Here is a 12,555-nt window from a genome sequence, read left to right on the forward strand (position 1 = left end):
TTTTAGGGGTAAGTGGAGCACCTATGGCTCTTGAACTCCAGAATTGAAGAAAGCTATCATTTATTCAGAATATTTGTAAAAAATGAACTTCATTGGGGCGGGGGGGAAGCTGTAACAATAGTGGCAGTTTTCTAGGTGAGAAGCAGCATGGCAGTCTGGTCAGAAAGACGCATCTAGATAGCACAGTAAGCACCATTTGACACACTTCTGAAGAACTGTCAAAAAAACCTACTAGTTATGTATGATATGTGGAGCACAGCCCCAAACAAAGGGGTCTGTACAGCTGGTGACCTCATTATTTGGCATCCTCCTGGTGTCTTGCTGCAGAGGCCATTCCCCCAGAACAAGTAAAGTGGGTGCCTTGGCTCACACTCATTTCCATCTATGAGACTGCAGCCTCCTCGTCTTAGCTATCAGCTGCAACTCTCTCAGTCTCTGTGTCTTCAAAAGAAGGGAACAATTAAAGGGAGACAGAGCAGGGGGAGGAAATCCGCTTCAATTTAGAAACCATCTGGGCACCAAAAATTCTATTAGAAAAAGATCCAGGAGAAGGGAGTTCTCAAACTGAAATAAACAGTTTCTTCTTGAATATCCATTTGGAACGTGTCAGCTGAACTGGAGAGGCTTTCAGATTGCTGTGCACTTAAAGCTTGCCAAGGCCATGGGTGAAAGGGCAGCTTGGGAAAAAGATTGTTTGAGTTTGCTGGCTAACAGCACTTCAGAAATAATTGGTTGTGAAGGATGCATAAGGTCTGACAAGGCCTGCGGACCATCCGTCATCTGATACGTAGAGTCCTTATGTGCACAAGGTCAGGTTAATAAGCGGAGCCAAGATGAGACTGTAAAAGTGCTGAATGCGCCTCAGTGTCACAAAAAAACAAACTTCTCTGGGTTAAACGGGTTAACAGAGCGCTCTCTTGAAGGCACATCCAAGTCTGACTGGAACTTGAGTGTAACAAAAGAATTTGGCCTGTTGGAGGAGTGCTTGTAAGCCATCCCATGCTGTCAGGTACTGCAGAATAAATTGTGGACTTCATGGACAAAAGTCAGATTGAAAGAGCAGACCACCCACCCTCCCCTCCCCTGAAACTTTTTAATGCTTAATACTTGTTTTTTAATCCTCTTTTCTAGGTTTTCAAATAGAAACCCAATATATTAAATTAATCCAGAACAGCACTTGGTGTTTTAAAAAGTCAGCTTATCTAACATGCAGGGCTTCTGCAGACTGCAAGATCCACAACTTCGTCAGCACTGTAACTATTCATACTATGTGTGTGCTTTTTTCCAATAGAAAGTTTGTTTACTTGACATTTTCAGCAAACAATAAGCACACATCAGAGCAGGAAGACAGGGCCCATTCGTTTTTAGGAATGAAACAATCAGATGTCATCTCTGTCAGCAAAGCTCATTGAAGAAGTTTCAAATCACGTCCTGCACTTAATTTGCCCTCAGTAGCACTGACACAACCGTCCACGTGTGCTAAAGTGAGCTTGCCTAAAAATACCTTGTTTTGGTGTAAGGACTTTTTTATCCATGCCGTTTTGTGGCTTCAGGAGGAGCTGTGCAGACACAATGGGAGTGAGAAGGGGCAGCAGCAGCGAGCTTCCAAAAATACACATCATTGGGAAACACTGTGACCATAGGTAAATCTGCAGGAGTGATTTCTCCAAGTTGCCTTAACACATGGGCTACACTTTGTATTTGCAGCAGTGACATCTTGTCTTTCCTTATCCTGGAAAGTTCTGCCTTTTGTAGTGACATAAGTGGAATGGGTATGCTCAGCCAATGTGAAAACTAAGGATGAGATAATGATTCCTCGGTGTATGTTCAGTTGTACTTGATTAATCATTAAACTGACCCCTTGAGGGTAAAAAATACATTCATGGAGTGCTATAGCAGTAAGGAAAAGTACCAGCTTGTCACAGAGGTTGGGGGATGATGAGTGACAGTGTGAGCCAGCATCCTTCCAGTCATCTTCAGATTACCTGCTCTGTAAGCCCTGGTTACGAATGTCCCATGTCTGTGGTCTGGCTATGTTGTTTTAGAAATCAGTGTTAAAATATCTAAATGCTCATCTGGGAGCTTTTAAGAGCACAAAATTATAATGATGTATTTCACTCTGAAGGGGGATCCGTGAGTGGATTACAGCGTGGGTATCATCCTAGACCAAATGACTGGAGAGAGCGGAAAAACATAGTGGGTGTGCTCACTGGTTAAGAATGCTGCTGCTGTCATCTCACATAATTTGTTAATGTTTGGCATCCTCAAAAAAGCATAAGGGAATTAGGCATGTAAATTCCATGAGGATTCAGTGGGACTTGGTTACGCTACTTCCATGGGCTGTTTTGTAAACAAAACCAATTGCAGTCACCTTTGCTCTTCAGCACATACTCATGGCCTTCTCTTGTCACTGCTGAGGAAGTGTGATCTTGTGCAGATGTGGATAGTTGAATTCTGCTCTGGCATATTGTGAAAGCTTATGTTGCATTTAGCGTATGAAATGTATGGTAACATGTTATTGATATACTAACCCTGAAAGAACTTTAGGTTACTTTTCACAGTAGCTGTTAAAAGCTTCGCCATGGTGTTCCTTTCATGTTCTGAGCCTCACTTTTCTCACTTTTCTTCCACTGCCCCACAAAGCAGCTGTGCTGCAGCAGGAGCAGGCAGGATGCCTCGGAGCCACTGACCATGGGAAGTGCACAGAAGAGGCAGACTGTAACCTGCTTACTAAGCAGAGTAACTCAGCAACACTACAGCCCATACTCAGCAGGCTCTGTGACCTGTCCTGCTCTTGGCCTAAACTATCCAAAACCTGCGTCTGTGTTGCCTCAAGGGCTGCAGGCAGCTTGCAGCTGTGCTCTGCTGACCGGCTCTGTCTGAAGCCCTCCAACGCAGCGAGCACAGCGTGATAGCTCAGTCCCAGGGCTGGATTTTGAATGGTCCCCTGTGTTCATGGACATGGCAGAGGCCACAGGCAAGGCTGGTCAGTGCTGTAGAACTGCTGGCCTCCAGCTCAGCCACAGCTGTACTGAAGAATGAGCCCCACTGATTTGCACCCCGGCCCACAAATTCACTTGCTGGCTTGGCATTATTGCTATGGATCTGTCTGTGATCACTGGGCCATGTCCGACCCTGGCTGCCATCAGTGAACCAAGCACTGACTCACCAATTTGTGCTTGCTTCTGGCTGGGCCTCAGACCTGCTTCATCACTCTGAACTTGACTGGGGCTCTTGGTCAGCCCCATTGCACGCAGATGACACTACTGTGCCCTGACAGAGAACCGTGAAAGGATTCGGGGACCTACACCAGCATGCTCCTGGACACAAACTTACAGCAGTCTCCATTAGTCTGTAGTAGCAAGGAAGCAGAACCGATGACCCAGCTGATCACTTTCAGATGCGTGCAGCTAAAATGCATGTGAACAGGAGACAGATGTATTAACGATAATATCTGAATGATCTAGAATATCATAAAGAAAATCCCAGCCAAGTAAGGGGACTAACTGTAGTATGCGTAGCACTGAGATGTGTACTTTTCAAAGTGTTTCATAAATCCTTGTGAAATGATAGGGTATTTGGGAATTACTCTTTCATAGATTTTTCTTAGAAAGAACAACTCTTAGCAGTGAACTGCTGGGAGCTGTTTTTGCTTTTAGCCTTATTCAGGTTCCTAAGCTGATTAAATGAAGCTTTGGTTAATGTGTGTCATGTCTCAGCACTGTGAGGATGAAGTGTTTCATGAGGTTCAGGAGCCAGAGCAGTCTTCTGGTTACATCATAAGGACTCCGTTTACACTTTAAAGGCAACTTACCTTTGCTTCTCCCTCGTTTCTGCCAGCTGTATCATCTTAAGTCACTTCTACCATGGCCCAAGTTTCAGGAGGGATTTGGGAGTGCAGAATTAAGTGCTGCTGTTGTTCTGTATGAGCACTGCATGGAAAGTCTCTGACGCTTCAAAAATCAGAAGAGGGGAAAAAAGCTCTAAGCAGAGAGCTGTCAGCTCCAGTAAGTAAGGAAACACTGAGGACACCGTTTTACATCTCACCCCATTCAGCATCTTGAAAGATCTTTTCCAATGAAAAAGAGCTGCTGCTCTTCTTTGTATTGTTCTCTTAAATGGAATTGACCATGGGCTGGACAGTGCAATCAAGGTCAGATTTCCCTTTCTAACCACCAGGCAACATCTCACCCTCACTCCCTTGTTTGTGTAATCAAAGAACTGTAAATATCTTCAGAGTGGAACAGCCTTAGGTAGAAAGAAAGTAAAAATTCCCTTGTTCCTTCACTGTCCCTCCTGTCTCAGACACTGTCCTGAGTGTGAGCACTGCGACTTTCAGACTATGAAAATAGAGAAATGAAATGTGAGGACAGAAGTGAGATTAAAGCCACTAAATTTTCACCTTTCAGTACAAAATAGATCAAGACTTCATGATTTAGCGTGCAGGAAGGAATGAAACAAACAATAGATTAGAAACCAAAAAACTTCATCTTCTTGTCCTTCCTCCCAAAGGAAGGATTATTTTAGATAAAGCACTTGGCAGAAAGACGTAGCTGAACCTGGGAAGCAGGTCATTATTTAGCTCTAGGTATCTCCCAGATGCTGCTTAATGAGTCCACCTTCCTCGTACTTTATGAACGAAGCCCAGTTAGCCCAGTACTGAAAGTTGCTTTGCTGCCCTGTGTGAGTCACAGGATTTTCTGTAAAAGAAATCCATTTCTGCTAAACCCATTTTATGCTGAAGAGATTGTTTATGCCAAACTGGCCTGGTTTTCAAAATCACAACCAAAATGAAAAGTCCTGGAGTTATGAGCCTACGCCCAATTCTGTATGAATACTTTGCACATGCTTAACGTGGATATGTATCTACTTAGAAGATGGGGTGAAACCAACAGCTTGTTTTGAAGAGGCCACCAAACAATTGCTGCCTCCTTTGAGCATTCAGATGTTGTTTCCCTGTAAGAAATTCATTAAAAACATTTCGTATCATTAGTACATTTCAATGTGCGTACAGAGCTCTCTAGTCTGACAGGAAGATTCTTGTGAGGCCAAATAAATATAACTATTTTTCCCATGAAAAACTTGGGATCAGATTTTTCTGTTTATTAATTACTTGAATTGAAAAGAAGCTTTCATAAACCTCTGATGCAGTGGTATATCACATGCCCTTTGTGTTTGTCCTGTAACAAATTCAAATCTTACCAGTGTTTTTTGGGACCTGGCTCTTTATTTAAACTGGCTTTGTTTGGTGATTTCACTAGGATCATTCCTGATTTATTCTGCTGCTTCTCGGGGGACAACTAAGATGGTTGATACTGAGCTATCTAAATAGAGACACGTGGTGAGAGAAGAAAGAGACATGAATTCATGCTTACAAAAACATGGAAGCCAATACCCTGTTATACACTTGTAACAAACCACATCACAGTTACCTCACCTGTTAGTTCATCAAAACCAGTCAGAACAAATAACCCTGAAATGAAATTATAATGCTTTGCTATGTTTTGAGGGTTTTTTTTTTTTTCCCTAAGAAATGTAAAGCTGAAGGAATTCTTTGCTGGAAGACTCATAATCGCTAGAGTGGTTTGCATTGTATGTATTTCCCCAAAATCATTTTCATATGAGAATTGGAATGCATTGCAAAATCCCTCTCCTTGCCTTTGGGGATGTTCCAATACTCCTCCAGAAAGTCTAAATTTCAGGGATTTTCTGGGATTATTTGACTTCATCTGGAATGCACCTCACTTGTACTGCAGACAGAGGAGAAATGAAGTCTGCGCGTTTCTCCTGAAGCTGAGACTGCGTGTATACACACAGCACTTCCACCGGCACCTCTTTGTTGTAGCAGACATCCTTCACCAGAAAGGCTTCTTTGTTACTCAGATCGTTATCACGGTATGGAAAAGTTAATAAAGAACAAAGAAATGCATTTATAGAATGACCAACTCTCTGCCTCAGTAGAGGTGGATCACTGGTCATGGTTTTCCTGCAAAGAAGCATGCCCTTGTCAGAACTGGATGGAAAAAAAAGTGGGGAAAAGGAAAAAAGTGTGGCAGGAAAATAAAAGCCATCATGCTGGGAGGACTGGCGTACAATTGAAACCTTAAAGATCATGAAGCCTAGGACAATGTAAGTGACAGCTGAGGAAAATCTGTGCTCGAGTGCCAAGAGCTGAGAAACAGACCAGCGTGGGAGATGATGTGAATCCAGTCTCAGTAAGCAACATGTAATGCTATGTACGTTGTTTCAGTGGTGTAGTACACAGCATCTTAAAATCAGTATGCAGAGACTATCCAGGACAAATTATAAAAGCTTACTAAAAAGTCTTTTTATATGCATTCAAAACTGGCAATTGAAACCACCTGAAATAGATGGAGGAATCTGTAAAATGTTGTACCTGAAGGATTCTCTGGTTCTCAAGGAGAAAAGGTAAATACAGGTAGAAGGAAACAATTCTCTTTCTTTGGCTACAGGTCATGTTACAAGACAAATCTTGTCAGAGTGTTCACATTTCACCTGAATGGCTGAAGTTTGCAACTCTTATCACAAAACAAATGTTGTAGAAGCCCTGAAGTTTTGAAAGCCTTTTATCTGAGCTGTGTCTGCTCTTTTTGTCTTCTATTGTAGCAGAAAAATAATAACCAACGTTGATGGTCAGAGCAGCAGCGCTCCCAATGACACTGATGGTAACCACACACTGCAGCAGGCACAGAGTCTGCATTCTGCAGAAGCCTTCAGCTGCACCCTGTGGGAATTTCACCAGCCTTGGAATTTTTCATGAAATAAGGGGAGTGGGATGTAGCTTGTCACATGCTCTTGTTAGACAGACTGCTTTTCTTGAGAAGCAACCAAAGAACCGAGAATTCCAAGGGACTTTTGTTTGTCTTATGGAATTGGTTGCATGAAGCCTGGCACAAGTAAGCATTTACTGTTGGTTGTTTTGCCAAGTTTAAAATCCTCTTCGTAGATGCACCATGTTTCCAGTGCATTTGAGGGGATTCCTTCCTGCTAATCCTTTTAATAATATTTATGCTGGGGAAGCAGCGTCTTTTCCATTCATAGATCCAAATTCACTGCCTGCATAACTACACAGAAGTCAATGCAATTAAAGTTATCAGCAAAGAATGCGGGCTCTCCATCCTTCACAAGGCTGAATGAAAGTTGCCTACAAGTAGAAGAGCATATGAGAGATAGGAGAGCTCACTAAGGACAGAATCAGTTGGACGGACTTGCCCATTTTTTGTCATTGTTAGCAACATTTGTCCTCCAGACAACAACCCCTTACTAAGTAGTGCCAGCATCCCAGTTGTGCCTCCTACCACAGAGGCACTAAGACATGAACAAATAAAAGTAGGTCACTCAGCTGTCAGAAGCATGAGAAAATATCTCTGCCAGCATGAGAAAATGAGTGTGTTTGCATTCGGGTTTTATACTGGTTTTTATTTTTGCATACGAAGCAATGAATTAAAAAGTGATTGACAAGTAATGTGACCAACCAGCTTCTTGAGCTTCATTCACTGCTTTAGAGAGCTTCCTTAATTCTGAGTGAGGGACAGAGCAAAGACATGTTTTCCCTAGGTCTTCAGAGGAGCAGTTCCTTTGGAAAGTACCAATCAAGAAATGGTTCCCAGGAGAACACTTCAGAAGACTTCCTTGCACTGACATCATGGAAGTTGTCTGGGGATGCAACAATCAGAGGTCAGAGGGGCTCATTTTCATAAGGAAGTGCTTTGGGATTCTGATTTTGGGAAGCTAATCAGAGCTGGCAAAGTATGAACATCAATTTTAAATCACAGCATTCTCAGAAATAATTAGAACAAACATGGCTGTCTTCCTGCTCTTGACTCAGTTGTTACTGATGGCATTTTAAGATGAGATGCATGTATCTGTGAAAGGCTACAGCTTAACTCAAGTGCTTAATCAAAAAAAAAAAAAAAATTGCTAAACCAAACTGTATGCAAATGTGTTATGAAGGCATGCCAGGAGACCATGCACGTGTGCTCTTTCATCTCTCAGTTACGCTACAAATAACAGCGCTCAGATTTACTTCAGCTTCTTATAAACTGTGTGACACATGACGGTCTAGGTTCCAAATTCACCTACTGGGGAGGACAGTAAAACATCTTTACTAAATAGGAAGGTAGAGTAAGCTCTTGTATGTCCTAACCTTTGAGGTTCAAGTCTCTGCAGAATGACTGAACATGTGGGTTTGATGCTCTCCAGGCACAGCACTGGGCTGTTTCACAAGTTGGAGTTGTTCTCTAACCATTGATTAGTAATAATCTCATATTCTTTGCTTCAAAACCACCCAAAATGGAGTTCCTTACCTTGGCTTTTCTTGAATGGAGAGGCTTTCCAAGGATGGTTATGCTCTGGAAGCTTGGAGAAAGAACCCTGTCTCATGGTAACACTGATCCATGAACTAGGCTGCAGAGGGGGCAGGTCAGGCACCAACAGGGCTCTGCTGCAGAGACCAAGTGCAGAACAGAGCTTTGGCATTGAGATCCCTTTAGTGCAGCTGCTCTTCTGGTTTTCAGAAGGCTGTGCGTGAAGTTTCTGATAGCAGTTAAACTGCAACCTCCTGGCTAAAAGACCACTTTGCTGCCCTCACTCTCCTGATGGGCACCTTTCTTTTCTTTCCACTGTGTCTGAATTGAAAACGCAGAACAACTCCTTTGCAATGCATCTGTAAACAGTTGAGATGTATTTCCTTGCTCTCTCAAAATGTTATAGAAGCTGTAGGAGTTGTCCAGGAGATTTACCTAAACAATTGCTATTAACCTCAATGTCTGTAAGTGTGGCAAAGTCCTGGTCCACCACTACATGTTAATTTCATGTAAGAGTATTTGAATTTGTAAGATCAAACTTTCTGAGGTTGGAAAAAGTCAGAACTATAGTTCCTGCACATTTGAATTTGGTTTTCTCTATATATGTGCATTATGATACAGTTTCAAAAAAACATGATTAGTTTTCTCCCTATGTGACTCAGAGGTGCTCACGATGAGGATGAGCAACTGCTTCTCCTTGTTGTTTAGATCCACCACATGCTTTATTTACTGGATAATATTCAAGTCCATTCTGAGGCCTTTTTTTCTGGATTTCTTTTTTTCCACTTCTCTTTTGCACCCATGACTACAGCATCTTGGCATTTTAAAAGTCCTCTTTTACTCATTTCCATTACACTTGAATATGATGGGACTGATGGAGAAGTGGGGACACAGCACAGAAGTAACCTCAAACTTTCAGATCCTTACGGAGACATCCTCAATGCTTGACTCTACAGAGTATTTCTCAGTATAGAGCACTATTTCTTCCCAGCTCCCATTAAGTTCAGCTGCAGCTGTGAGCACTTCGTGCTTCTGCACATCAGGCTCTTGGGGCTCCGGCCAAACAAGGAATGCATAAATGGCCACCTGTGAAAAAGCTGGATGAAATGATTTAGCTCTCTGCAGCGGTACAAGCTGATACCCCATCCAAGTGTGTATCCAATCACCAGAGCTATGAGATCATCTCTTCTTTTCCAGCAAACCCCTCCTCACAACTATTTCTAGAAATGAAGTCGGAGTCTTACAGTTTCTATTGTTATGGAGCTCTAATTCAGTGCAGAGCATGGCTGCCTTTTTAAACATAAACAAAGGAAATCGGAGCAGCACGGGGACAGTGTGTGATTATGGCAGAGCCAGAGAAGCTTAGAAGGAGGTACTGTGGTTAAGCATAGGAAAAGTTCCTGATGGCATAGGAAGATGCTCGTTTCTGGTAGGAGAGGCAGAGAGGAAGGGAGGAAAGTTTTCTGAGACTCCTATCTGCTTCGTTAATGTTAGTTTTCTTCCAGCATATCTTTGTTAGAAATATATTACTTCTTCCTAATCTTTCTGCTTCCCGAAGGATGGAAACCCAAAAGGGATATGGTTGTGGTCACTTCTGATACTGATACACAGGGAGGGCTGTTACAGCTCCTGCTGTCCTGCTCTGCACTTTCCCTGGACTCCAAGGACATTCGTGGCAGCTTTGCAGTCTGGCTGAACTGTTCAGGCTGTGTCCTTCGCGCGCCTGGAAAACACTTCAAGGGACTCCACCTCACTACAAGCAACAAGAAAGCTTCCTTTTTTGGATAGGGTTCACTGATGCTTGGAGGCACAGCACTCTGGAGCCATTCACTGGGCCTTTGATCATCTTCCCTGAGAGACAGAAAACCAAAGGCCACCATAAACAGCTTGGGCACTTCTCTGCTTCCCTGACTGAGAGTGCAGTTGATCACCACCACAAAAAGCCATGAGGAGAGATGGAGAGGTTTCACCAAGGTTACCAAAACCCCAAAAGTGGCACTGAGAAGATTTATGACACCAAGTTACTGAAGCCCAGAAAACTGCTCAGAAGAGCCATTTTGTTCATTCCCTCTGTAGCAACTTTAAGAACATCTTGCTCCAGGACAGCTAGATGCACTGCCAGCCAGCCAGAGGGCTGGCTAGGGAGGAGAAGCAGCTCCCTTTATGTGCTAAGGATCATGGATAAGAAATGTCACTATACAAGTTCTCATAACCACTTTGGCATGTTGTCTGTTTTCTCATGGGTTAATCTTTTGAGCTAAATGTAGGACACAGATTGTCTGCAGATGAGCTAAGACAGCTAGTTTTATTTAAGATGGTTGAAAAAGCCTATTCCTAAAGACCATGCTCAGCTACAGCTGTTTTCAGCAGTCAAATCTGTGGTTTCTGCTTCAGCTGTCATCGATGTATCCCAAATATCCCTTCTTCTGCAAAGATATCACCAGACCAAAATAAATCTGATGCTTCCTGAGCAAGGCCTGTAGGTACTGAAAGGGTTGTGTTGAGCATCCACTCACTTTAACAGTCTTCTCAGCAGTTTGACCTAACGCTTGTTTAAGTGTCCATTCCCAAGTGGCTTATGAATGAGTTTTTTCAAGTTTTCTGTCTTATTCTAAGCAGAAAGGAGCCCCATGACTCATCCCAATATTTACAAAAGCAAAACAACAACAAATAAAAAAAAAATGAAAACAGGCATAGAAGTAAAAATACTGCAACTACTCACTCTGGTTCTATGCCTTGAAATCCCTGCATCCACCTATGTCCTGCCAGCCACACTGCTTACCCGTACAGTAGTGTGTCCAGGTTACTTTGTTTTCTGTTCTTTATGGTAGAACCTCTAATCCCGTGACAAACTCACTGCTATCTTCAGCGTTTGGCTCTATGTAAGTTTTGACTCCTGCCTAGGAAAGCAATGCCCCAATTTTAGAGAGAGCAGTGGCTATGGAAACTGATTGGAAGGGAAACAGCTGAAGGGTGGGATAGCAGAACTTGAAGACCTCACCTGGGAACCTCTTCCTTCATCTTTGGATCTAAAACTGCCACTCAATAGGCATTGCAATTAGGCAAGATCAGGCTAAACACACTGTGTATTGTTCTAACAATGAAGCAGTTAATGCGTTTAATGGCTTGCAAGTTGCTGTGGTTGATTGTCTCACTGATAACCTTAAATCAAAACCAGACATGTTTGCTACAGATCTGCTTTAACTAAAATAGCAATTAAATTGCAGGCAGACTACAGTGCACAGCTGTTGCTTCCAGTCACATCAGGGGTTCACCTTTGAGTAGTCTCAGACATGCCCTAGTTCAAAGGTAACAACAGCAAACTGAGGAAAGTTAGTTCGTTGACTTTTCACTCAGGTAACCTCAAAGGTGCCAGCCTGGTGCTGCAGACCAAGAGCTCTGCCTGCTTGCTGAAGGGGTAGATGGCGAAGGCTGGGAGGCTCAGTTCCATGCTGGTCTAGACAAAACCTCTTCTTCAGAAGCTAATACAAAGTCATGCTCTGTTCTGAGACTGTTAATAAGATATTTGGGCTGACGTGGACGTTTCTGCACAAATAGGGACAACTGTAGACCTTCATGTTATTTTCCTGTATTGCAAAGAAGCTGTTTTCAAATACATAGTCTGTGTGGTTACTTACAGGTGAAATACTGTACTGTATGTCTTATCCCTCCTGCAATCCTTTCACCAACAATATATATTTATTGCAGGTAATACTGTAATGGAGAATATTTTTTTTTAAAGAATACTTTGCAAGCATGTACAGATTTCCAAATCACAACCATAATGTTTGCACAGCTGCTTTGCTAACCAGATATTCTAACCACGTTCCCATGCAAAACATTTCTAGTTTGCTTATGCTTCTGTTTGGATGTTCACAATATCTAACTTGACAAGTGATCAGATCTGTTGGTGAAACTCGTTACTTTTGGATGTTGATCCTAGTTGAAAGATGATGTGGTTTGGAAGAATACCTTCCAGTTTCAATGTAGTATCAATGTATTATCAATTCATTGATAATATCAATTACTTAAATGACTTTCCTATACTGATCAGAGTTTCATCTCCATATTTCCTCATGAAAACAGAGTTATTGTAGACTTCAGGTTAAGACTTACAGCTTCTGTCCTTTGTAAGCTATGGGGAGATTGCATCTGTCTTGACTTTATCTTTTTTTTCTTTTCTTCCCCGTGCCCTTCGTTTTTGTCTCCATTTTCCCCTTCTGTTTAG

At 42.5% G+C, this 12,555-nt stretch overlaps 1 long non-coding RNA gene across 1 annotated transcript in view; it reads left to right on the forward strand.

The window, feature by feature from the left end:
- The first annotated feature begins 7,549 nt into the window (after positions 1-7,549).
- LOC112529996 overlaps positions 7,550-12,555 on the forward strand; it is a 155,240-nt gene continuing 150,234 nt past the window's right edge. Inside the window, exon 1 of the long non-coding RNA XR_005840434.2 lies at positions 7,550-7,698. This is a non-coding gene — a long non-coding RNA (uncharacterized LOC112529996). The remainder of the gene's footprint in view (positions 7,699-12,555) is intronic.

This window comes from Gallus gallus, chromosome 17, assembly GCF_016699485.2.
Source record: "Gallus gallus isolate bGalGal1 chromosome 17, bGalGal1.mat.broiler.GRCg7b, whole genome shotgun sequence".
NCBI lineage: Eukaryota > Metazoa > Chordata > Aves > Galliformes > Phasianidae > Gallus > Gallus gallus.